Genomic DNA, 24,160 nt, shown 5'->3' with positions numbered 1-24,160 from the left:
CTCTCCCTCTATACTTCCTTTTGGATAAACAGACATATTAGGCAAGCATTTTGGAGCTTTCACCTAAATAACTACAGGTGGTGAGATAAGCTGCACAATATAATTGACCTTTCAGTATATTGTTGCACACACACCATCTATTTAGCAAATGCCCTTGTTATCAACAGCAGCCTTTTAAACTCACCTGAGCTAACAGGTATGTGAGCTGGTTACTCTGCTGCCCTTAAAATTTCTTTTTTGGTTTGCTACAATGCCTTTTCTGAAACGTTGTCTCCCTCTGCTGGAACACTGACTTCTTTCATTTAATGCCTGCAGACTATAAAAGAGAAACCAACCCAAAAAGTTTGGTTGATTAGTCTGTGGCATTCTTTTAAACTGTTGCTTATGGCGGTCTCTGTGAGCTTCTCAGTGACATTCAGCCATCCAGGTATCCCGCCTGCAGTAGACGGAATGTGGCAATGGAACGCTGGCTGCGCGTGTCATAATAGGCTCTGAGCCTTTATATACCTGCGCACAGCAGCAGCCACCTTCAGTCTGCTGCTGGACAGCCAGCAGCAGCAGCAGCAGGAGAGGTAATTAATCAGCAACCCTCCTGCTAAGGGTAGACAGCTGCTCGTTCCACCCCCCCCCGCCTTAATTGGTTCTCCTCCCTTCCAACGGTGTTGAGGCGGGTGGGAACAGCCGGGGGTTGAGGGTACTGTGCTAAAAGAGGTGGAGTTATGCAGATCTAAAACGCGTGGATTGCAGCAGCAGCAAGCCGAAAAGTGCAGGCATGTGAGGGATCTAGAGGTTGACAGCATGTCTTCTTAACGGGAGTCCAGGTGGCCATCTCCACAAATGGACTTTTCAGAATCCTTGGGTGGCACCGTAGTCGGAAACCAATTCTGGTTATCGCTTCTCGGCCTTTTGGCTAAGATCAAGTGTAGTATCTGTTCTTATCAGTTTAATATCTGATACGTCCCCTATCTGGGGACCATATATTAAATGGATTTTTAGAACAGGGAGATGGAAAAAGAGCTTGCTCTGTCCACTCCACGCATTGACCTGGTATTGCAGTATCTCCAGGACCGGTGCACCCCTTCTTTAATGCAGTTTCTAAAATCAGAAAGAATTGAATTCAATGCTTTTTGTTCATTTTGCTTGTTTGTCGGATTTTGGGATGGACTCTTTGGCTTTGCTTTTCTTCTCCTCATTGGATTTTTCATGTTAAAAGTTGCAGAAGCCAGATGACAAGCTCATTTTGGTTCAACTTCAGCAACTGTGCATTGCATTGCCATGTAATGTAATGTAATGCAATGCTATCTATCTAGCTCTCCCTCTATACTTCCTTTTGGATAAACAGACATATTAGGCAAGCATTTTGGAGCTTTCACCTAAATAACTACAGGTGGTGAGATAAGCTGCACAATATAATTGACCTTTCAGTATATTGTTGCACACACACCATCTATTTAGCAAATGCCCTTGTTATCAACAGCAGCCTTTTAAACTCACCTGAGCTAACAGGTATGTGAGCTGGTTACTCTGCTGCGCTTAAAATTTCTTTTTTGGTTTGCTACAATGCCTTTTCTGAAACGTTGTCTCCCTCTGCTGGAACACTGACTTCTTTCATTTAATGCCTGCAGACTATAAAAGAGAAACCAACCCAAAAAGTTTGGTTGATTAGTCTGTGGCATTCTTTTAAACTGTTGCTTATGGCGGTCTCTGTGAGCTTCTCAGTGACATTCAGCCATCCAGGTATCCCGCCTGCAGTAGACGGAATGTGGCAATGGAACGCTGGCTGCGCGTGTCATAATAGGCTCTGAGCCTTTATATACCTGCGCACAGCAGCAGCCACCTTCAGTCTGCTGCTGGACAGCCAGCAGCAGCAGCAGCAGGAGAGGTAATTAATCAGCAACCCTCCTGCTAAGGGTAGACAGCTGCTCGTTCCACCCCCCCCCCGCCTTAATTGGTTCTCCTCCCTTCCAACGGTGTTGAGGCGGGTGGGAACAGCCGGGGGTTGAGGGTACTGTGCTAAAAGAGGTGGAGTTATGCAGATCTAAAACGCGTGGATTGCAGCAGCAGCAAGCCGAAAAGTGCAGGCATGTGAGGGATCTAGAGGTTGACAGCATGTCTTCTTAACGGGAGTCCAGGTGGCCATCTCCACAAATGGACTTTTCAGAATCCTTGGGTGGCACCGTAGTCGGAAACCAATTCTGGTTATCGCTTCTCGGCCTTTTGGCTAAGATCAAGTGTAGTATCTGTTCTTATCAGTTTAATATCTGATACGTCCCCTATCTGGGGACCATATATTAAATGGATTTTTAGAACAGGGAGATGGAAAAAGAGCTTGCTCTGTCCACTCCACGCATTGACCTGGTATTGCAGTATCTCCAGGACCGGTGCACCCCTTCTTTAATGCAGTTTCTAAAATCAGAAAGAATTGAATTCAATGCTTTTTGTTCATTTTGCTTGTTTGTCGGATTTTGGGATGGACTCTTTGGCTTTGCTTTTCTTCTCCTCATTGGATTTTTCATGTTAAAAGTTGCAGAAGCCAGATGACAAGCTCATTTTGGTTCAACTTCAGCAACTGTGCATTGCATTGCCATGTAATGTAATGTAATGCAATGCTATCTATCTAGCTCTCCCTCTATACTTCCTTTTGGATAAACAGACATATTAGGCAAGCATTTTGGAGCTTTCACCTAAATAACTACAGGTGGTGAGATAAGCTGCACAATATAATTGACCTTTCAGTATATTGTTGCACACACACCATCTATTTAGCAAATGCCCTTGTTATCAACAGCAGCCTTTTAAACTCACCTGAGCTAACAGGTATGTGAGCTGGTTACTCTGCTGCGCTTAAAATTTATTTTTTGGTTTGCTACAATGCCTTTTCTGAAACGTTGTCTCCCTCTGCTGGAACACTGACTTCTTTCATTTAATGCCTGCAGACTATAAAAGAGAAACCAACCCAAAAAGTTTGGTTGATTAGTCTGTGGCATTCTTTTAAACTGTTGCTTATGGCGGTCTCTGTGAGCTTCTCAGTGACATTCAGCCATCCAGGTATCCCGCCTGCAGTAGACGGAATGTGTCAATGGAACGCTGGCTGCGCGTGTCATAATAGGCTCTGAGCCTTTATATACCTGCGCACAGCAGCACCCACCTTCAGTCTGCTGCTGGACAGCCAGCAGCAGCAGCAGCAGGAGAGGTAATTAATCAGCAACCCTCCTGCTAAGGGTAGACAGCTGCTCGTTCCACCCCCCCCCGCCTTAATTGGTTCTCCTCCCTTCCAACGGTGTTGAGGCGGGTGGGAACAGCCGGGGGTTGAGGGTACTGTGCTAAAAGAGGTGGAGTTATGCAGATCTAAAACGCGTGGATTGCAGCAGCAGCAAGCCGAAAAGTGCAGGCATGTGAGGGATCTAGAGGTTGACAGCATGTCTTCTTAACGGGAGTCCAGGTGGCCATCTCCACAAATGGACTTTTCAGAATCCTTGGGTGGCACCGTAGTCGGAAACCAATTCTGGTTATCGCTTCTCGGCCTTTTGGCTAAGATCAAGTGTAGTATCTGTTCTTATCAGTTTAATATCTGATACGTCCCCTATCTGGGGACCATATATTAAATGGATTTTTAGAACAGGGAGATGGAAAAAGAGCTTGCTCTGTCCACTCCACGCATTGACCTGGTATTGCAGTATCTCCAGGACCGGTGCACCCCTTCTTTAATGCAGTTTCTAAAATCAGAAAGAATTGAATTCAATGCTTTTTGTTCATTTTGCTTGTTTGTCGGATTTTGGGATGGACTCTTTGGCTTTGCTTTTCTTCTCCTCATTGGATTTTTCATGTTAAAAGTTGCAGAAGCCAGATGACAAGCTCATTTTGGTTCAACTTCAGCAACTGTGCATTGCATTGCCATGTAATGTAATGTAATGCAATGCTATCTATCTAGCTCTCCCTCTATACTTCCTTTTGGATAAACAGACATATTAGGCAAGCATTTTGGAGCTTTCACCTAAATAACTACAGGTGGTGAGATAAGCTGCACAATATAATTGACCTTTCAGTATATTGTTGCACACACACCATCTATTTAGCAAATGCCCTTGTTATCAACAGCAGATTTTAAACTCACCTGAGCTAACAGGTATGTGAGCTGGTTACTCTGCTGCGCTTAAAATTTCTTTTTTGGTTTGCTACAATGCCTTTTCTGAAATGTTGTCTCCCTCTGCTGGAACACTGACTTCTTTCATTTAATGCCTGCAGACTATAAAAGAGAAACCAACCCAAAAAGTTTGGTTGATTAGTCTGTGGCATTCTTTTAAACTGTTGCTTATGGCGGTCTCTGTGAGCTTCTCAGTGACATTCAGCCATCCAGGTATCCCGCCTGCAGTAGACGGAATGTGGCAATGGAACGCTGGCTGCGCGTGTCATAATAGGCTCTGAGCCTTTATATACCTGCGCACAGCAGCAGCCACCTTCAGTCTGCTGCTGGACAGCCAGCAGCAGCAGCAGCAGGAGAGGTAATTAATCAGCAACCCTCCTGCTAAGGGTAGACAGCTGCTCGTTCCACCCCCCCCCCCGCCTTAATTGGTTCTCCTCCCTTCCAACGGTGTTGAGGTGGGTGGGAACAGCCGGGGGTTGAGGGTACTGGGCTAAAAGAGGTGGAGTTATGCAGATCTAAAACGCGTGGATTGCAGCAGCAGCAAGCCGAAAAGTGCAGGCATGTGAGGGATCTAGAGGTTGACAGCATGTCTTCTTAACGGGAGTCCAGGTGGCCATCTCCACAAATGGACTTTTCAGAATCCTTGGGTGGCACCGTAGTCGGAAACCAATTCTGGTTATCGCTTCTCGGCCTTTTGGCTAAGATCAAGTGTAGTATCTGTTCTTATCAGTTTAATATCTGATACGTCCCCTATCTGGGGACCATATATTAAATGGATTTTTAGAACAGGGAGATGGAAAAAGAGCTTGCTCTGTCCACTCCACGCATTGACCTGTTATTGCAGTATCTCCAGGACCGGTGCACCCCTTCTTTAATGCAGTTTCTAAAATCAGAAAGAATTGAATTCAATGCTTTTTGTTCATTTTGCTTGTTTGTCGGATTTTGGGATGGACTCTTTGGCTTTGCTTTTCTTCTCCTCATTGGATTTTTCATGTTAAAAGTTGCAGAAGCCAGATGACAAGCTCATTTTGGTTCAACTTCAGCAACTGTGCATTGCATTGCCATGTAATGTAATGTAATGCAATGCTATCTATCTAGCTCTCCCTCTATACTTCCTTTTGGATAAACAGACATATTAGGCAAGCATTTTGGAGCTTTCACCTAAATAACTACAGGTGGTGAGATAAGCTGCACAATATAATTGACCTTTCAGTATATTGTTGCACACACACCATCTATTTAGCAAATGCCCTTGTTATCAACAGCAGCCTTTTAAACTCACCTGAGCTAACAGGTATGTGAGCTGGTTACTCTGCTGCGCTTAAAATTTCTTTTTTGGTTTGCTACAATGCCTTTTCTGAAACGTTGTCTCCCTCTGCTGGAACACTGACTTCTTTCATTTAATGCCTGCAGACTATAAAAGAGAAACCAACCCAAAAAGTTTGGTTGATTAGTCTGTGGCATTCTTTTAAACTGTTGCTTATGGCGGTCTCTGTGAGCTTCTCAGTGACATTCAGCCATCCAGGTATCCCGCCTGCAGTAGACGGAATGTGGCAATGGAACGCTGGCTGCGCGTGTCATAATAGGCTCTGAGCCTTTATATACCTGCGCACAGCAGCAGCCACCTTCAGTCTGCTGCTGGACAGCCAGCAGCAGCAGCAGCAGGAGAGGTAATTAATCAGCAACCCTCCTGCTAAGGGTAGACAGCTGCTCGTTCCACCCCCCCCCCCCCCCGCCTTAATTGGTTCTCCTCCCTTCCAACGGTGTTGAGGCGGGTGGGAACAGCCGGGGGTTGAGGGTACTGTGCTAAAAGAGGTGGAGTTATGCAGATCTAAAACGCGTGGATTGCAGCAGCAGCAAGCCGAAAAGTGCAGGCATGTGAGGGATCTAGAGGTTGACAGCATGTCTTCTTAACGGGAGTCCAGGTGGCCATCTCCACAAATGGACTTTTCAGAATCCTTGGGTGGCACCGTAGTCGGAAACCAATTCTGGTTATCGCTTCTCGGCCTTTTGGCTAAGATCAAGTGTAGTATCTGTTCTTATCAGTTTAATATCTGATACGTCCCCTATCTGGGGACCATATATTAAATGGATTTTTAGAACAGGGAGATGGAAAAAGAGCTTGCTCTGTCCACTCCACGCATTGACCTGGTATTGCAGTATCTCCAGGACCGGTGCACCCCTTCTTTAATGCAGTTTCTAAAATCAGAAAGAATTGAATTCAATGCTTTTTGTTCATTTTGCTTGTTTGTCGGATTTTGGGATGGACTCTTTGGCTTTGCTTTTCTTCTCCTCATTGGATTTTTCATGTTAAAAGTTGCAGAAGCCAGATGACAAGCTCATTTTGGTTCAACTTCAGCAACTGTGCATTGCATTGCCATGTAATGTAATGTAATGCAATGCTATCTATCTAGCTCTCCCTCTATACTTCCTTTTGGATAAACAGACATATTAGGCAAGCATTTTGGAGCTTTCACCTAAATAACTACAGGTGGTGAGATAAGCTGCACAATATAATTGACCTTTCAGTATATTGTTGCACACACACCATCTATTTAGCAAATGCCCTTGTTATCAACAGCAGCCTTTTAAACTCACCTGAGCTAACAGGTATGTGAGCTGGTTACTCTGCTGCGCTTAAAATTTCTTTTTTGGTTTGCTACAATGCCTTTTCTGAAACGTTGTCTCCCTCTGCTGGAACACTGACTTCTTTCATTTAATGCCTGCAGACTATAAAAGAGAAACCAACCCAAAAAGTTTGGTTGATTAGTCTGTGGCATTCTTTTAAACTGTTGCTTATGGCGGTCTCTGTGAGCTTCTCAGTGACATTCAGCCATCCAGGTATCCCGCCTGCAGTAGACGGAATGTGGCAATGGAACGCTGGCTGCGCGTGTCATAATAGGCTCTGAGCCTTTATATACCTGCGCACAGCAGCAGCCACCTTCAGTCTGCTGCTGGACAGCCAGCAGCAGCAGCAGCAGGAGAGGTAATTAATCAGCAACCCTCCTGCTAAGGGTAGACAGCTGCTCGTTCCACCCCCCCCCCCGCCTTAATTGGTTCTCCTCCCTTCCAACGGTGTTGAGGCGGGTGGGAACAGCCGGGGGTTGAGGGTACTGTGCTAAAAGAGGTGGAGTTATGCAGATCTAAAACGCGTGGATTGCAGCAGCAGCAAGCCGAAAAGTGCAGGCATGTGAGGGATCTAGAGGTTGACAGCATGTCTTCTTAACGGGAGTCCAGGTGGCCATCTCCACAAATGGACTTTTCAGAATCCTTGGGTGGCACCGTAGTCGGAAACCAATTCTGGTTATCGCTTCTCGGCCTTTTGGCTAAGATCAAGTGTAGTATCTGTTCTTATCAGTTTAATATCTGATACGTCCCCTATCTGGGGACCATATATTAAATGGATTTTTAGAACAGGGAGATGGAAAAAGAGCTTGCTCTGTCCACTCCACGCATTGACCTGGTATTGCAGTATCTCCAGGACCGGTGCACCCCTTCTTTAATGCAGTTTCTGAAATCAGAAAGAATTGAATTCAATGCTTTTTGTTCATTTTGCTTGTTTGTCGGATTTTGGGATGGACTCTTTGGCTTTGCTTTTCTTCTCCTCATTGGATTTTTCATGTTAAAAGTTGCAGAAGCCAGATGACAAGCTCATTTTGGTTCAACTTCAGCAACTGTGCATTGCATTGCCATGTAATGTAATGTAATGCAATGCTATCTATCTAGCTCTCCCTCTATACTTCCTTTTGGATAAACAGACATATTAGGCAAGCATTTTGGAGCTTTCACCTAAATAACTACAGGTGGTGAGATAAGCTGCACAATATAATTGACCTTTCAGTATATTGTTGCACACACACCATCTATTTAGCAAATGCCCTTGTTATCAACAGCAGCCTTTTAAACTCACCTGAGCTAACAGGTATGTGAGCTGGTTACTCTGCTGCGCTTAAAATTTCTTTTTTGGTTTGCTACAATGCCTTTTCTGAAACGTTGTCTCCCTCTGCTGGAACACTGACTTCTTTCATTTAATGCCTGCAGACTATAAAAGAGAAACCAACCCAAAAAGTTTGGTTGATTAGTCTGTGGCATTCTTTTAAACTGTTGCTTATGGCGGTCTCTGTGAGCTTCTCAGTGACATTCAGCCATCCAGGTATCCCGCCTGCAGTAGACGGAATGTGGCAATGGAACGCTGGCTGCGCGTGTCATAATAGGCTCTGAGCCTTTATATACCTGCGCACAGCAGCAGCCACCTTCAGTCTGCTGCTGGACAGCCAGCAGCAGCAGCAGCAGGAGAGGTAATTAATCAGCAACCCTCCTGCTAAGGGTAGACAGCTGCTCGTTCCACCCCCCCCCCGCCTTAATTGGTTCTCCTCCCTTCCAACGGTGTTGAGGCGGGTGGGAACAGCCGGGGGTTGAGGGTACTGTGCTAAAAGAGGTGGAGTTATGCAGATCTAAAACGCGTGGATTGCAGCAGCAGCAAGCCGAAAAGTGTAGGCATGTGAGGGATCTAGAGGTTGACAGCATGTCTTCTTAACGGGAGTCCAGGTGGCCATCTCCACAAATGGACTTTTCAGAATCCTTGGGTGGCACCGTAGTCGGAAACCAATTCTGGTTATCGCTTCTCGGCCTTTTGGCTAAGATCAAGTGTAGTATCTGTTCTTATCAGTTTAATATCTGATACGTCCCCTATCTGGGGACCATATATTAAATGGATTTTTAGAACAGGGAGATGGAAAAAGAGCTTGCTCTGTCCACTCCACGCATTGACCTGGTATTGCAGTATCTCCAGGACCGGTGCACCCCTTCTTTAATGCAGTTTCTAAAATCAGAAAGAATTGAATTCAATGCTTTTTGTTCATTTTGCTTGTTTGTCGGATTTTGGGATGGACTCTTTGGCTTTGCTTTTCTTCTCCTCATTGGATTTTTCATGTTAAAAGTTGCAGAAGCCAGATGACAAGCTCATTTTGGTTCAACTTCAGCAACTGTGCATTGCATTGCCATGTAATGTAATGTAATGCAATGCTATCTATCTAGCTCTCCCTCTATACTTCCTTTTGGATAAACAGACATATTAGGCAAGCATTTTGGAGCTTTCACCTAAATAACTACAGGTGGTGAGATAAGCTGCACAATATAATTGACCTTTCAGTATATTGTTGCACACACACCATCTATTTAGCAAATGCCCTTGTTATCAACAGCAGCCTTTTAAACTCACCTGAGCTAACAGGTATGTGAGCTGGTTACTCTGCTGCGCTTAAAATTTCTTTTTTGGTTTGCTACAATGCCTTTTCTGAAACGTTGTCTCCCTCTGCTGGAACACTGACTTCTTTCATTTAATGCCTGCAGACTATAAAAGAGAAACCAACCCAAAAAGTTTGGTTGATTAGTCTGTGGCATTCTTTTAAACTGTTGCTTATGGCGGTCTCTGTGAGCTTCTCAATGACATTCAGCCATCCAGGTATCCCGCCTGCAGTAGACGGAATGTGGCAATGGAACGCTGGCTGCGCGTGTCATAATAGGCTCTGAGCCTTTATATACCTGCGCACAGCAGCAGCCACCTTCAGTCTGCTGCTGGACAGCCAGCAGCAGCAGCAGCAGGAGAGGTAATTAATCAGCAACCCTCCTGCTAAGGGTAGACAGCTGCTCGTTCCACCCCCCCCCCCGCCTTAATTGGTTCTCCTCCCTTCCAACGGTGTTGAGGCGGGTGGGAACAGCCGGGGGTTGAGGGTACTGTGCTAAAAGAGGTGGAGTTATGCAGATCTAAAACGCGTGGATTGCAGCAGCAGCAAGCCGAAAAGTGCAGGCATGTGAGGGATCTAGAGGTTGACAGCATGTCTTCTTAACGGGAGTCCATGTGGCCATCTCCACAAATGGACTTTTCAGAATCCTTGGGTGGCACCGTAGTCGGAAACCAATTCTGGTTATCGCTTCTCGGCCTTTTGGCTAAGATCAAGTGTAGTATCTGTTCTTATCAGTTTAATATCTGATACGTCCCCTATCTGGGGACCATATATTAAATGGATTTTTAGAACAGGGAGATGGAAAAAGAGCTTGCTCTGTCCACTCCACGCATTGACCTGGTATTGCAGTATCTCCAGGACCGGTGCACCCCTTCTTTAATGCAGTTTCTAAAATCAGAAAGAATTGAATTCAATGCTTTTTGTTCATTTTGCTTGTTTGTCGGATTTTGGGATGGACTCTTTGGCTTTGCTTTTCTTCTCCTCATTGGATTTTTCATGTTAAAAGTTGCAGAAGCCAGATGACAAGCTCATTTTGGTTCAACTTCAGCAACTGTGCATTGCATTGCCATGTAATGTAATGTAATGCAATGCTATCTATCTAGCTCTCCCTCTATACTTCCTTTTGGATAAACAGACATATTAGGCAAGCATTTTGGAGCTTTCACCTAAATAACTACAGGTGGTGAGATAAGCTGCACAATATAATTGACCTTTCAGTATATTGTTGCACACACACCATCTATTTAGCAAATGCCCTTGTTATCAACAGCAGCCTTTTAAACTCACCTGAGCTAACAGGTATGTGAGCTGGTTACTCTGCTGCCCTTAAAATTTCTTTTTTGGTTTGCTACAATGCCTTTTCTGAAACGTTGTCTCCCTCTGCTGGAACACTGACTTCTTTCATTTAATGCCTGCAGACTATAAAAGAGAAACCAACCCAAAAAGTTTGGTTGATTAGTCTGTGGCATTCTTTTAAACTGTTGCTTATGGCGGTCTCTGTGAGCTTCTCAGTGACATTCAGCCATCCAGGTATCCCGCCTGCAGTAGACGGAATGTGGCAATGGAACGCTGGCTGCGCGTGTCATAACAGGCTCTGAGCCTTTATATACCTGCGCACAGCAGCAGCCACCTTCAGTCTGCTGCTGGACAGCCAGCAGCAGCAGCAGCAGGAGAGGTAATTAATCAGCAACCCTCCTGCTAAGGGTAGACAGCTGCTCGTTCCACCCCCCCCCCCCGCCTTAATTGGTTCTCCTCCCTTCCAACGGTGTTGAGGCGGGTGGGAACAGCCGGGGGTTGAGGGTACTGTGCTAAAAGAGGTGGAGTTATGCAGATCTAAAACGCGTGGATTGCAGCAGCAGCAAGCCGAAAAGTGCAGGCATGTGAGGGATCTAGAGGTTGACAGCATGTCTTCTTAACGGGAGTCCAGGTGGCCATCTCCACAAATGGACTTTTCAGAATCCTTGGGTGGCACCGTAGTCGGAAACCAATTCTGGTTATCGCTTCTCGGCCTTTTGGCTAAGATCAAGTGTAGTATCTGTTCTTATCAGTTTAATATCTGATACGTCCCCTATCTGGGGACCATATATTAAATGGATTTTTAGAACAGGGAGATGGAAAAAGAGCTTGCTCTGTCCACTCCACGCATTGACCTGGTATTGCAGTATCTCCAGGACCGGTGCACCCCTTCTTTAATGCAGTTTCTAAAATCAGAAAGAATTGAATTCAATGCTTTTTGTTCATTTTGCTTGTTTGTCGGATTTTGGGATGGACTCTTTGGCTTTGCTTTTCTTCTCCTCATTGGATTTTTCATGTTAAAAGTTGCAGAAGCCAGATGACAAGCTCATTTTGGTTCAACTTCAGCAACTGTGCATTGCATTGCCATGTAATGTAATGTAATGCAATGCTATCTATCTAGCTCTCCCTCTATACTTCCTTTTGGATAAACAGACATATTAGGCAAGCATTTTGGAGCTTTCACCTAAATAACTACAGGTGGTGAGATAAGCTGCACAATATAATTGACCTTTCAGTATATTGTTGCACACACACCATCTATTTAGCAAATGCCCTTGTTATCAACAGCAGCCTTTTAAACTCACCTGAGCTAACAGGTATGTGAGCTGGTTACTCTGCTGCGCTTAAAATTTCTTTTTTGGTTTGCTACAATGCCTTTTCTGAAACGTTGTCTCCCTCTGCTGGAACACTGACTTCTTTCATTTAATGCCTGCAGACTATAAAAGAGAAACCAACCCAAAAAGTTTGGTTGATTAGTCTGTGGCATTCTTTTAAACTGTTGCTTATGGCGGTCTCTGTGAGCTTCTCAGTGACATTCAGCCATCCAGGTATCCCGCCTGCAGTAGACGGAATGTGGCAATGGAACGCTGGCTGCGCGTGTCATAATAGGCTCTGAGCCTTTATATACCTGCGCACAGCAGCAGCCACCTTCAGTCTGCTGCTGGACAGCCAGCAGCAGCAGCAGCAGGAGAGGTAATTAATCAGCAACCCTCCTGCTAAGGGTAGACAGCTGCTCGTTCCACCCCCCCCCCCGCCTTAATTGGTTCTCCTCCCTTCCAACGGTGTTGAGGCGGGTGGGAACAGCCGGGGGTTGAGGGTACTGTGCTAAAAGAGGTGGAGTTATGCAGATCTAAAATGCGTGGATTGCAGCAGCAGCAAGCCGAAAAGTGCAGGCATGTGAGGGATCTAGAGGTTGACAGCATGTCTTCTTAACGGGAGTCCAGGTGGCCATCTCCACAAATGGACTTTTCAGAATCCTTGGGTGGCACCGTAGTCGGAAACCAATTCTGGTTATCGCTTCTCGGCCTTTTGGCTAAGATCAAGTGTAGTATCTGTTCTTATCAGTTTAATATCTGATACGTCCCCTATCTGGGGACCATATATTAAATGGATTTTTAGAACAGGGAGATGGAAAAAGAGCTTGCTCTGTCCACTCCACGCATTGACCTGGTATTGCAGTATCTCCAGGACCGGTGCACCCCTTCTTTAATGCAGTTTCTAAAATCAGAAAGAATTGAATTCAATGTTTTTTGTTCATTTTGCTTGTTTGTCGGATTTTGGGATGGACTCTTTGGCTTTGCTTTTCTTCTCCTCATTGGATTTTTCATGTTAAAAGTTGCAGAAGCCAGATGACAAGCTCATTTTGGTTCAACTTCAGCAACTGTGCATTGCATTGCCATGTAATGTAATGTAATGCAATGCTATCTATCTAGCTCTCCCTCTATACTTCCTTTTGGATAAACAGACATATTAGGCAAGCATTTTGGAGCTTTCACCTAAATAACTACAGGTGGTGAGATAAGCTGCACAATATAATTGACCTTTCAGTATATTGTTGCACACACACCATCTATTTAGCAAATGCCCTTGTTATCAACAGCAGCCTTTTAAACTCACCTGAGCTAACAGGTATGTGAGCTGGTTACTCTGCTGCGCTTAAAATTTCTTTTTTGGTTTGCTACAATGCCTTTTCTGAAACGTTGTCTCCCTCTGCTGGAACACTGACTTCTTTCATTTAATGCCTGCAGACTATAAAAGAGAAACCAACCCAAAAAGTTTGGTTGATTAGTCTGTGGCATTCTTTTAAACTGTTGCTTATGGCGGTCTCTGTGAGCTTCTCAGTGACATTCAGCCATCCAGGTATCCCGCCTGCAGTAGACGGAATGTGGTAATGGAACGCTGGCTGCGCGTGTCATAATAGGCTCTGAGCCTTTATATACCTGCGCACAGCAGCAGCCTCCTTCAGTCTGCTGCTGGACAGCCAGCAGCAGCAGCAGCAGGAGAGGTAATTAATCAGCAAACCTCCTGCTAAGGGTAGACAGCTGCTCGTTCCACCCCCCCCCCCGCCTTAATTGGTTCTCCTCCCTTCCAACGGTGTTGAGGCGGGTGGGAACAGCCGGGGGTTGAGGGTACTGTGCTAAAAGAGGTGGAGTTATGCAGATCTAAAACGCGTGGATTGCAGCAGCAGCAAGCCGAAAAGTGCAGGCATGTGAGGGATCTAGAGGTTGACAGCATGTCTTCTTAACGGGAGTCCAGGTGGCCATCTCCACAAATGGACTTTTCAGAATCCTTGGGTGGCACCGTAGTCGGAAACCAATTCTGGTTATCGCTTCTCGGCCTTTTGGCTAAGATCAAGTGTAGTATCTGTTCTTATCAGTTTAATATCTGATACGTCCCCTATCTGGGGACCATATATTAAATGGATTTTTAGAACAGGGAGATGGAAAAAGAGTTTGCTCTGTCCACTCCACGCATTGACCTGGTATTGCAGTATCTCCAGGACCGGTGCACCCCTTCTTTAATGCAGTTTCTAAAATCAGAAAGAATTGAATTCAATGCTTTTTGTTCATTTTGCTTGTTTGTCGGATTTTGGGATGGACTCTTTGGCTTTGCTTTTCTTCTCCTCATTGGATTTTTCATGTTAAAAGTTGCAGAAGCCAGATGACAAGCTCATTTTGGTTCAACTTCAGCAACTGTGCATTGCATTGCCATGTAATGTAATGTAATGCAATGCTATCTATCTAGCTCTCCCTCTATACTTCCTTTTGGATAAACAGACATATTAGGCAAGCATTTTGGAGCTTTCACCTAAATAACTACAGGTGGTGAGATAAGCTGCACAATATAATTGACCTTTCAGTATATTGTTGCACACACACCATCTATTTAGCAAATGCCCTTGTTATCAACAGCAGCCTTTTAAACTCACCTGAGCTAACAGGTATGTGAGCTGGTTACTCTGCTGCGCTTAAAATTTCTTTTTTGGTTTGCTACAATGCCTTTTCTGAAACGTTGTCTCCCTCTGCTGGAACACTGACTTCTTTCATTTAATGCCTGCAGACTATAAAAGAGAAACAAACCCAAAAAGTTTGGTTGATTAGTCTGTGGCATTCTTTTAAACTGTTGCTTATGGCGGTCTCTGTGATCTTCTCAGTGACATTCAGCCATCCAGGTATCCCGCCTGCAGTAGACGGAATGTGGCAATGGAACGCTGGCTGCGCATGTCATAATAGGCTCTGAGCCTTTATATACCTGCGCACAGCAGCAGCCACCTTCAGTCTGCTGCTGGACAGCCAGCAGCAGCAGCAGCAGGAGAGGTAATTAATCAGCAACCCTCCTGCTAAGGGTAGACAGCTGCTCGTTCCACCCCACCCCCCCGCCTTAATTGGTTCTCCTCCCTTCCAACGGTGTTGAGGCGGGTGGGAACAGCCGGGGGTTGAGGGTACTGTGCTAAAAGAGGTGGAGTTATGCAGATCTAAAACGCGTAGATTGCAGCAGCAGCAAGCCGAAAAGTGCAGGCATGTGAGGGATCTAGAGGTTGACAGCATGTCTTCTTAACGGGAGTCCAGGTGGCCATCTCCACAAATGGACTTTTCAGAATCCTTGGGTGGCACCGTAGTCGGAAACCAATTCTGGTTATCGCTTCTCGGCCTTTTGGCTAAGATCAAGTGTAGTATCTGTTCTTATCAGTTTAATATCTGATACGTCCCCTATCTGGGGACCATATATTAAATGGATTTTTAGAACAGGGAGATGGAAAAAGAGCTTGCTCTGTCCACTCCACGCATTGACCTGGTATTGCAGTATCTCCAGGACCGGTGCACCCCTTCTTTAATGCAGTTTCTAAAATCAGAAAGAATTGAATTCAATGCTTTTTGTTCATTTTGCTTGTTTGTCGGATTTTGGGATGGACTCTTTGGCTTTGCTTTTCTTCTCCTCATTGGATTTTTCATGTTAAAAGTTGCAGAAGCCAGATGACAAGCTCATTTTGGTTCAACTTCAGCAACTGTGCATTGCATTGCCATGTAATGTAATGTAATGCAATGCTATCTATCTAGCTCTCCCTCTATACTTCCTTTTGGATAAACAGACATATTAGGCAAGCATTTTGGAGCTTTCACCTAAATAACTACAGGTGGTGAGATAAGCTGCACAATATAATTGACCTTTCAGTATATTGTTGCACACACACCATCTATTTAGCAAATGCCCTTGTTATCAACAGCAGCCTTTTAAACTCACCTGAGCTAACAGGTATGTGAGCTGGTTACTCTGCTGCGCTTAAAATTTCTTTTTTGGTTTGCTACAATGCCTTTTCTGAAACGTTGTCTCCCTCTGCTGGAACACTGACTTCTTTCACTTAATGCCTGCAGACTATAAAAGAGAAACAAACCCAAAAAGTTTGGTTGATTAGTCTGTGGCATTCTTTTAAACTGTTGCTTATGGCGGTCTCTGTGATCTTCTCAGTGACATTCAGCCATCCAGGTATCCCGCCTGCAGTAGACGGAATGTGGCAATGGAACGCTGGCTGCGCATGTCATAATAGGCTCTGAGCCTTTATATACCTGCGCACAGCAGCAGCCACCTTCAGTCTGCTGCTGGACAGCCAGCAGCAGCAGCAGCAGGAGAGGTAATTAATCAGCAACCCTCCTGCTAAGGGTAGACAGCTGCTCGTTCCACCCCACCCCCCCGCCTTAATTGGTTCTCCTCCCTTCCAACGGTGTTGAGGCGGGTGGGAACAGCCGGGGGTTGAGGGTACTGTGCTAAAAGAGGTGGAGTTATGCAGATCTAAAACGCGTAGATTGCAGCAGCAGCAAGCCGAAAAGTGCAGGCATGTGAGGGATCTAGAGGTTGACAGCATGTCTTCTTAACGGGAGTCCAGGTGGCCATCTCCACAAATGGACTTTTCAGAATCCTTGGGTGGCACCGTAGTCGGAAACCAATTCTGGTTATCGCTTCTCGGCCTTTTGGCTAAGATCAAGTGTAGTATCTGTTCTTATCAGTTTAATATCTGATACGTCCCCTATCTGGGGACCATATATTAAATGGATTTTTAGAACAGGGAGATGGAAAAAGAGCTTGCTCTGTCCACTCCACGCATTGACCTGGTATTGCAGTATCTCCAGGACCGGTGCACCCCTTCTTTAATGCAGTTTCTAAAATCAGAAAGAATTGAATTCAATGCTTTTTGTTCATTTTGCTTGTTTGTCGGATTTTGGGATGGACTCTTTGGCTTTGCTTTTCTTCTCCTCATTGGATTTTTCATGTTAAAAGTTGCAGAAGCCAGATGACAAGCTCATTTTGGTTCAACTTCAGCAACTGTGCATTGCATTGCCATGTAATGTAATGTAATGCAATGCTATCTATCTAGCTCTCCCTCTATACTTCCTTTTGGATAAACAGACATATTAGGCAAGCATTTTGGAGCTTTCACCTAAATAACTACAGGTGGTGAGATAAGCTGCACAATATAATTGACCTTTCAGTATATTGTTGCACACACACCATCTATTTAGCAAATGCCCTTGTTATCAACAGCAGCCTTTTAAACTCACCTGAGCTAACAGGTATGTGAGCTGGTTACTCTGCTGCGCTTAAAATTTCTTTTTTGGTTTGCTACAATGCCTTTTCTGAAACGTTGTCTCCCTCTGCTGGAACACTGACTTCTTTCATTTAATGCCTGCAGACTATAAAAGAGAAACAAACCCAAAAAGTTTGGTTGATTAGTCTGTGGCATTCTTTTAAACTGTTGCTTATGGCGGTCTCTGTGATCTTCTCAGTGACATTCAGCCATCCAGGTATCCCGCCTGCAGTAGACGGAATGTGGCAATGGAACGCTGGCTGCGCATGTCATAATAGGCTCTGAGCCTTTATATACCTGCGCACAGCAGCAGCCACCTTCAGTCTGCTGCTGGACAGCCAGCAGCAGCAGCAGCAGGAGAGGTAATTAATCAGCAACCCTCCTGCTAAGGGTAGACAGCTGCTCGTTCCACCCCACCCCCCCGCCTTAATTGGTTCTCCTCCCTTCCAACGGTGTTGAGGCGGGTGGGAACAGCCGGGGGTTGAGGGTACTGTGCTAAAAGAGGTGGAGTTATGCAGATCTAAAACGCGTGGATTGCAGCAGCAGCAAGCCGAAAAGTGCAGGCATGTGAGGGATCTAGAGGTTGACAGCATGTCTTCTTAACGGGAGTCCAGGTGGCCATCTCCACAAATGGACTTTTCAGAATCCTTGGGTGGCACCGTAGTCGGAAACCAATTCTGGTTATCGCTTCTCGGCCTTTTGGCTAAGATCAAGTGTAGTATCTGTTCTTATCAGTTTAATATCTGATACGTCCCCTATCTGGGGACCATATATTAAATGGATTTTTAGAACAGGGAGATGGAAAAAGAGCTTGCTCTGTCCACTCCACGCATTGACCTGGTATTGCAGTATCTCCAGGACCGGTGCACCCCTTCTTTAATGCAGTTTCTAAAATCAGAAAGAATTGAATTCAATGCTTTTTGTTCATTTTGCTTGTTTGTCGGATTTTGGGATGGACTCTTTGGCTTTGCTTTTCTTCTCCTCATTGGATTTTTCATGTTAAAAGTTGCAGAAGCCAGATGACAAGCTCATTTTGGTTCAACTTCAGCAACTGTGCATTGCATTGCCATGTAATGTAATGTAATGCAATGCTATCTATCTAGCTCTCCCTCTATACTTCCTTTTGGATAAACAGACATATTAGGCAAGCATTTTGGAGCTTTCACCTAAATAACTACAGGTGGTGAGATAAGCTGCACAATATAATTGACCTTTCAGTATATTGTTGCACACACACCATCTATTTAGCAAATGCCCTTGTTATCAACAGCAGCCTTTTAAACTCACCTGAGCTAACAGGTATGTGAGCTGGTTACTCTGCTGCGCTTAAAATTTCTTTTTTGGTTTGCTACAATGCCTTTTCTGAAACGTTGTCTCCCTCTGCTGGAACACTGACTTCTTTCATTTAATGCCTGCAGACTATAAAAGAGAAACCAACCCAAAAAGTTTGGTTGATTAGTCTGTGGCATTCTTTTAAACTGTTGCTTATGGCGGTCTCTGTGAGCTTCTCAGTGACATTCAGCCATCCAGGTATCCCGCCTGCAGTAGACGGAATGTGGCAATGGAACGCTGGCTGCGCGTGTCATAATAGGCTCTGAGCCTTTATATACCTGCGCACAGCAGCAGCCACCTTCAGTCTGCTGCTGGACAGCCAGCAGCAGCAGCAGCAGGAGAGGTAATTAATCAGCAACCCTCCTGCTAAGGGTAGACAGCTGCTCGTTCCACCCCCCCCCCCCGCCTTAATTGGTTCTCCTCCCTTGCAACGGTGTTGAGGCGGGTGGGAACAGCCGGGGGTTGAGGGTACTGTGCTAAAAGAGGTGGAGTTATGCAGATCTAAAACGCGTGGATTGCAGCAGCAGCAAGCCGAAAAGTGCAGGCATGTGAGGGATCTAGAGGTTGACAGCATGTCTTCTTAACGGGAGTCCAGGTGGCCATCTCCACAAATGGACTTTTCAGAATCCTTGGGTGGCACCGTAGTCGGAAACCAATTCTGGTTATCGCTTCTCGGCCTTTTGGCTAAGATCAAGTGTAGTATCTGTTCTTATCAGTTTAAAATCTGATACGTCCCCTATCTGGGGACCATATATTAAATGGATTTTTAGAACAGGGAGATGGAAAAAGAGCTTGCTCTGTCCACTCCACGCATTGACCTGGTATTGCAGTATCTCCAGGACCGGTGCACCCCTTCTTTAATGCAGTTTCTAAAATCAGAAAGAATTGAATTCAATGCTTTTTGTTCATTTTGCTTGTTTGTCGGATTTTGGGATGGACTCTTTGGCTTTGCTTTTCTTCTCCTCATTGGATTTTTCATGTTAAAAGTTGCAGAAGCCAGATGACAAGCTCATTTTGGTTCAACTTCAGCAACTGTGCATTGCATTGCCATGTAATGTAATGTAATGCAATGCTATCTATCTAGCTCTCCCTCTATACTTCCTTTTGGATAAACAGACATATTAGGCAAGCATTTTGGAGCTTTCACCTAAATAACTACAGGTGGTGAGATAAGCTGCACAATATAATTGACCTTTCAGTATATTGTTGCACACACACCATCTATTTAGCAAATGCCCTTGTTATCAACAGCAGCCTTTTAAACTCACCTGAGCTAACAGGTATGTGAGCTGGTTACTCTGCTGCGCTTAAAATTTCTTTTTTGGTTTGCTACAATGCCTTTTCTGAAACGTTGTCTCCCTCTGCTGGAACACTGACTTCTTTCATTTAATGCCTGCAGACTATAAAAGAGAAACCAACCCAAAAAGTTTGGTTGATTAGTCTGTGGCATTCTTTTAAACTGTTGCTTATGGCGGTCTCTGTGAGCTTCTCAGTGGCATTCAGCCATCCAGGTATCCCGCCTGCAGTAGACGGAATGTGGCAATGGAACGCTGGCTGCGCGTGTCATAATAGGCTCTGAGCCTTTATATACCTGCGCACAGCAGCAGCCACCTTCAGTCTGCTGCTGGATAGCCAGCAGCAGCAGCACCAGGAGAGGTAATTAATCAGCAACCCTCCTGCTAAGGGTAGACAGCTGCTCGTTCCACCCCCCCCCCCCGCCTTAATTGGTTCTCCTCCCTTCCAACGGTGTTGAGGCGGGTGGGAACAGCCGGGGGTTGAGGGTACTGTGCTAAAAGAGGTGGAATTATGCAGATCTAAAACGCGTGGATTGCAGCAGCAGCAAGCCGAAAAGTGCAGGCATGTGAGGGATCTAGAGGTTGACAGCATGTCTTCTTAACGGGAGTCCAGGTGGCCATCTCCACAAATGGACTTTTCAGAATCCTTGGGTGGCACAGTAGTCGGAAATCAATTCTGGTTATCGCTTCTCGGCCTTTTGGCTAAGATCAAGTGTAGTATCTGTTCTTATCAGTTTAATATCTGATACGTCCCCTATCTGGGGACCATATATTAAATGGATTTTTAGAACAGGGAGATGGAAAAAGAGCTTGCTCTGTCCACTCCACGCATTGACCTGGTATTGCAGTATCTCCAGGACCGGTGCACCCCTTCTTTAATGCAGTTTCTAAAATCAGAAAGAATTGAATTCAATGCTTTTTGTTCATTTTGCTTGTTTGTCGGATTTTGGGATGGACTCTTTGGCTTTGCTTTTCTTCTCCTCATTGGATTTTTCATGTTAAAAGTTGCAGAAGCCAGATGACAAGCTCATTTTGGTTCAACTTCAGCAACTGTGCATTGCATTGCCATGTAATGTAATGTAATGCAATGCTATCTATCTAGCTCTCCCTCTATACTTCCTTTTGGATAAACAGACATATTAGGCAAGCATTTTGGAGCTTTCACCTAAATAACTACAGGTGGTGAGATAAGCTGCACAATATAATTGACCTTTCAGTATATTGTTGCACACACACCATCTATTTAGCAAATGCCCTTGTTATCAACAGCAGCCTTTTAAACTCACCTGAGCTAACAGGTATGTGAGCTGGTTACTCTGCTGCGCTTAAAATTTCTTTTTTGGTTTGCTACAATGCCTTTTCTGAAACGTTGTCTCCCTCTGCTGGAACACTGACTTCTTTCATTTAATGCCTGCAGACTATAAAAGAGAAACCAACCCAAAAAGTTTGGTTGATTAGTCTGTGGCATTCTTTTAAACTGTTGCTTATGGCGGTCTCTGTGAGCTTCTCAGTGACATTCAGCCATCCAGGTATCCCGCCTGCAGTAGACGGAATGTGGCAATGGAACGCTGGCTGCGCGTGTCATAATAGGCTCTGAGCCTTTATATACCTGCGCACAGCAGCAGCCACCTTCAGTCTGCTGCTGGACAGCCAGCAGCAGCAGCAGCAGGAGAGGTAATTAATCAGCAACCCTCCTGCTAAGGGTAGACAGCTGCTCGTTCCACCCCCCCCCCGCCTTAATTGGTTCTCCTCCCTTCCAACGGTGTTGAGGCGGGTGGGAACAGCCGGGGGTTGAGGGTACTGTGCTAAAAGAGGTGGAGTTATGCAGATCTAAAACGCGTGGATTGCAGCAGCAGCAAGCCGAAAAGTGCAGGCATGTGAGGGATCTAGAGGTTGACAGCATGTCTTCTTAACGGGAGTCCAGGTGGCCATCTCCACAAATGGACTTTTCAGAATCCTTGGGTGGCACCGTAGTCGGAAACCAATTCTGGTTATCGCTTCTCGGCCTTTTGGCTAAGATCAAGTGTAGTATCTGTTCTTATCAGTTTAATATCTGATACGTCCCCTATCTGGGGACCATATATTAAATGGATTTTTAGAACAGGGAGATGGAAAAAGAGCTTGCTCTGTCCACTCCACGCATTGACCTGGTATTGCAGTATCTCCAGGACCGGTGCACCCCTTCTTTAATGCAGTTTCTAAAATCAGAAAGAATTGAATTCAATGCTTTTTGTTCATTTTGCTTGTTTGTCGGATTTTGGGATGGACTCTTTGGCTTTGCTTTTCTTCTCCTCATTGGATTTTTCATGTTAAAAGTTGCAGAAGCCAGATGACAAGCTCATTTTGGTTCAACTTCAGCAACTGTGCATTGCATTGCCATGTAATGTAATGTAATGCAATGCTATCTATCTAGCTCTCCCTCTATACTTCCTTTTGGATAAACAGACATATTAGGCAAGCATTTTGGAGCTTTCACCTAAATAACTACAGGTGGTGAGATAAGCTGCACAATATAATTGACCTTTCAGTATATTGTTGCACACACACCATCTATTTAGCAAATGCCCTTGTTATCAACAGCAGCCTTTTAAACTCACCTGAGCTAACAGGTATGTGAGCTGGTTACTCTGCTGCGCTTAAAATTTCTTTTTTGGTTTGCTACAATGCCTTTTCTGAAACGTTGTCTCCCTCTGCTGGAACACTGACTTCTTTCATTTAATGCCTACAGACTATAAAAGAGAAACCAACCCAAAAAGTTTGGTTGATTAGTCTGTGGCATTCTTTTAAACTGTTGCTTATGGCGGTCTCTGTGAGCTTCTCAGTGACATTCAGCCATCCAGGTATCCCGCCTGCAGTAGACGGAATGTGGCAATGGAACGCTGGCTGCGCGTGTCATAATAGGCTCTGAGCCTTTATATACCTGCGCACAGCAGCAGCCACCTTCAGTCTGCTGCTGGACAGCCAGCAGCAGCAGCAGCAGGAGAGGTAATTAATCAGCAACCCTCCTGCTAAGGGTAGACAGCTGCTCGTTCCACCCCCCCCCCGCCTTAATTGGTTCTCCTCCCTTCCAACGGTGTTGAGGCGGGTGGGAACAGCCGGGGATTGAGGGTACTGTGCTAAAAGAGGTGGAGTTATGCAGATCTAAAACGCGTGGATTGCAGCAGCAGCAAGCCGAAAAGTGCAGGCATGTGAGGGATCTAGAGGTTGACAGCATGTCTTCTTAACGGGAGTCCAGGTGGCCATCTCCACAAATGGACTTTTCAGAATCCTTGGGTGGCACCGTAGTCGGAAGCCAATTCTGGTTATCGCTTCTCGGCCTTTTGGCTAAGATCAAGTGTAGTATCTGTTCTTATCAGTTTAATATCTGATACGTCCCCTATCTGGGGACCATATATTAAATGGATTTTTAGAACAGGGAGATGGAAAAAGAGCTTGCTCTGTCCACTCCACGCATTGACCTGGTATTGCAGTATCTCCAGGACCGGTGCACCCCTTCTTTAATGCAGTTTCTAAAATCAGAAAGAATTGAATTCAATGCTTTTTGTTCATTTTGCTTGTTTGTCGGATTTTGGGATGGACTCTTTGGCTTTGCTTTTCTTCTCCTCATTGGATTTTTCATGTTAAAAGTTGCAGAAGCCAGATGACAAGCTCATTTTGGTTCAACTTCAGCAACTGTGCATTGCATTGCCATGTAATGTAATGTAAAGCAATGCTATCAATCTAGCTCTCCCTCTATACTTCCTTTTGGATAAACAGACATATTAGGCAAGCATTTTGGAGCTTTCACCTAAATAACTACAGGTGGTGAGATAAGCTGCACAATATAATTGACCTTTCAGTATATTGTTGCACACACACCATCTATTTAGCAAATGCCCTTGTTATCAACAGCAGCCTTTTAAACTCACCTGAGCTAACAGGTATGTGAGCTGGTTACTCTGCTGCGCTTAAAATTTCTTTTTTGGTTTGCTACAATGCCTTTTCTGAAACGTTGTCTCCCTCTGCTGGAACACTGACTTCTTTCATTTAATGCCTGCAGACTATAAAAGAGAAACCAACCCAAAAAGTTTGGTTGATTAGTCTGTGGCATTCTTTTAAACTGTTGCTTATGGCGGTCTCTGTGAGCTTCTCAGTGACATTCAGCCATCCAGGTATCCCGCCTGCAGTAGACGGAATGTGGCAATGGAACGCTGGCTGCGCGTGTCATAATAGGCTCTGAGCCTTTATATACCTGCGCACAGCAGCAGCCACCTTCAGTCTGCTGCTG

General features: G+C 45.0%; 18 non-coding genes across 18 annotated transcripts; all 18 read left to right on the top strand.

Annotated features, from left to right (window-relative positions):
- Positions 1–890: 890 nt before the first annotated feature.
- LOC141217758 (U2 spliceosomal RNA) lies at positions 891–1,081 on the top strand. Its single transcript, XR_012286535.1, has one exon. It is a non-coding gene; the product is annotated as a U2 spliceosomal RNA (small nuclear RNA).
- A 1,120-nt stretch (positions 1,082–2,201) lies between these two features.
- On the top strand, positions 2,202–2,392 carry LOC141217757 (U2 spliceosomal RNA). Its single transcript, XR_012286534.1, has one exon. It is a non-coding gene; the product is annotated as a U2 spliceosomal RNA (small nuclear RNA).
- Positions 2,393–3,511: 1,119 nt separating this feature from the next.
- Positions 3,512–3,702, top strand: LOC141217756 (U2 spliceosomal RNA). The gene has a single exon (XR_012286533.1). It is a non-coding gene; the product is annotated as a U2 spliceosomal RNA (small nuclear RNA).
- A 1,120-nt stretch (positions 3,703–4,822) lies between these two features.
- LOC141218247 (U2 spliceosomal RNA) lies at positions 4,823–5,013 on the top strand. The gene has a single exon (XR_012287000.1). It is a non-coding gene; the product is annotated as a U2 spliceosomal RNA (small nuclear RNA).
- Positions 5,014–6,138: 1,125 nt separating this feature from the next.
- On the top strand, positions 6,139–6,329 carry LOC141217755 (U2 spliceosomal RNA). The gene has a single exon (XR_012286532.1). It is a non-coding gene; the product is annotated as a U2 spliceosomal RNA (small nuclear RNA).
- A 1,121-nt stretch (positions 6,330–7,450) lies between these two features.
- Positions 7,451–7,641, top strand: LOC141217754 (U2 spliceosomal RNA). Its single transcript, XR_012286531.1, has one exon. It is a non-coding gene; the product is annotated as a U2 spliceosomal RNA (small nuclear RNA).
- Positions 7,642–8,761: 1,120 nt separating this feature from the next.
- On the top strand, positions 8,762–8,952 carry LOC141217751 (U2 spliceosomal RNA). The gene has a single exon (XR_012286529.1). It is a non-coding gene; the product is annotated as a U2 spliceosomal RNA (small nuclear RNA).
- A 1,121-nt stretch (positions 8,953–10,073) lies between these two features.
- On the top strand, positions 10,074–10,264 carry LOC141217750 (U2 spliceosomal RNA). Its single transcript, XR_012286528.1, has one exon. It is a non-coding gene; the product is annotated as a U2 spliceosomal RNA (small nuclear RNA).
- Positions 10,265–11,386: 1,122 nt separating this feature from the next.
- On the top strand, positions 11,387–11,577 carry LOC141217749 (U2 spliceosomal RNA). Its single transcript, XR_012286527.1, has one exon. It is a non-coding gene; the product is annotated as a U2 spliceosomal RNA (small nuclear RNA).
- Positions 11,578–12,698: 1,121 nt separating this feature from the next.
- Positions 12,699–12,889, top strand: LOC141217748 (U2 spliceosomal RNA). Its single transcript, XR_012286526.1, has one exon. It is a non-coding gene; the product is annotated as a U2 spliceosomal RNA (small nuclear RNA).
- Positions 12,890–14,010: 1,121 nt separating this feature from the next.
- On the top strand, positions 14,011–14,201 carry LOC141218211 (U2 spliceosomal RNA). Its single transcript, XR_012286967.1, has one exon. It is a non-coding gene; the product is annotated as a U2 spliceosomal RNA (small nuclear RNA).
- A 1,122-nt stretch (positions 14,202–15,323) lies between these two features.
- LOC141217747 (U2 spliceosomal RNA) lies at positions 15,324–15,514 on the top strand. Its single transcript, XR_012286525.1, has one exon. It is a non-coding gene; the product is annotated as a U2 spliceosomal RNA (small nuclear RNA).
- Positions 15,515–16,636: 1,122 nt separating this feature from the next.
- Positions 16,637–16,827, top strand: LOC141217746 (U2 spliceosomal RNA). Its single transcript, XR_012286524.1, has one exon. It is a non-coding gene; the product is annotated as a U2 spliceosomal RNA (small nuclear RNA).
- Positions 16,828–17,949: 1,122 nt separating this feature from the next.
- LOC141217745 (U2 spliceosomal RNA) lies at positions 17,950–18,140 on the top strand. The gene has a single exon (XR_012286523.1). It is a non-coding gene; the product is annotated as a U2 spliceosomal RNA (small nuclear RNA).
- Positions 18,141–19,262: 1,122 nt separating this feature from the next.
- LOC141218119 (U2 spliceosomal RNA) lies at positions 19,263–19,453 on the top strand. The gene has a single exon (XR_012286881.1). It is a non-coding gene; the product is annotated as a U2 spliceosomal RNA (small nuclear RNA).
- A 1,122-nt stretch (positions 19,454–20,575) lies between these two features.
- LOC141217744 (U2 spliceosomal RNA) lies at positions 20,576–20,766 on the top strand. Its single transcript, XR_012286522.1, has one exon. It is a non-coding gene; the product is annotated as a U2 spliceosomal RNA (small nuclear RNA).
- Positions 20,767–21,886: 1,120 nt separating this feature from the next.
- Positions 21,887–22,077, top strand: LOC141217743 (U2 spliceosomal RNA). The gene has a single exon (XR_012286521.1). It is a non-coding gene; the product is annotated as a U2 spliceosomal RNA (small nuclear RNA).
- Positions 22,078–23,197: 1,120 nt separating this feature from the next.
- Positions 23,198–23,388, top strand: LOC141217742 (U2 spliceosomal RNA). Its single transcript, XR_012286520.1, has one exon. It is a non-coding gene; the product is annotated as a U2 spliceosomal RNA (small nuclear RNA).
- Positions 23,389–24,160: the final 772 nt, after the last annotated feature.

Source organism: Phyllobates terribilis, unplaced genomic scaffold (assembly GCF_046119375.1).
Source record: "Phyllobates terribilis strain yellow unplaced genomic scaffold, ASM4611937v1 Scaffold_249__1_contigs__length_2872098, whole genome shotgun sequence".
In the NCBI taxonomy this organism is placed as follows: Eukaryota; Metazoa; Chordata; class Amphibia; order Anura; family Dendrobatidae; genus Phyllobates; species Phyllobates terribilis.
Note: the sequence above shows the minus strand (reverse complement) of the source record. Positions and strands in the feature narration are given on the sequence as shown.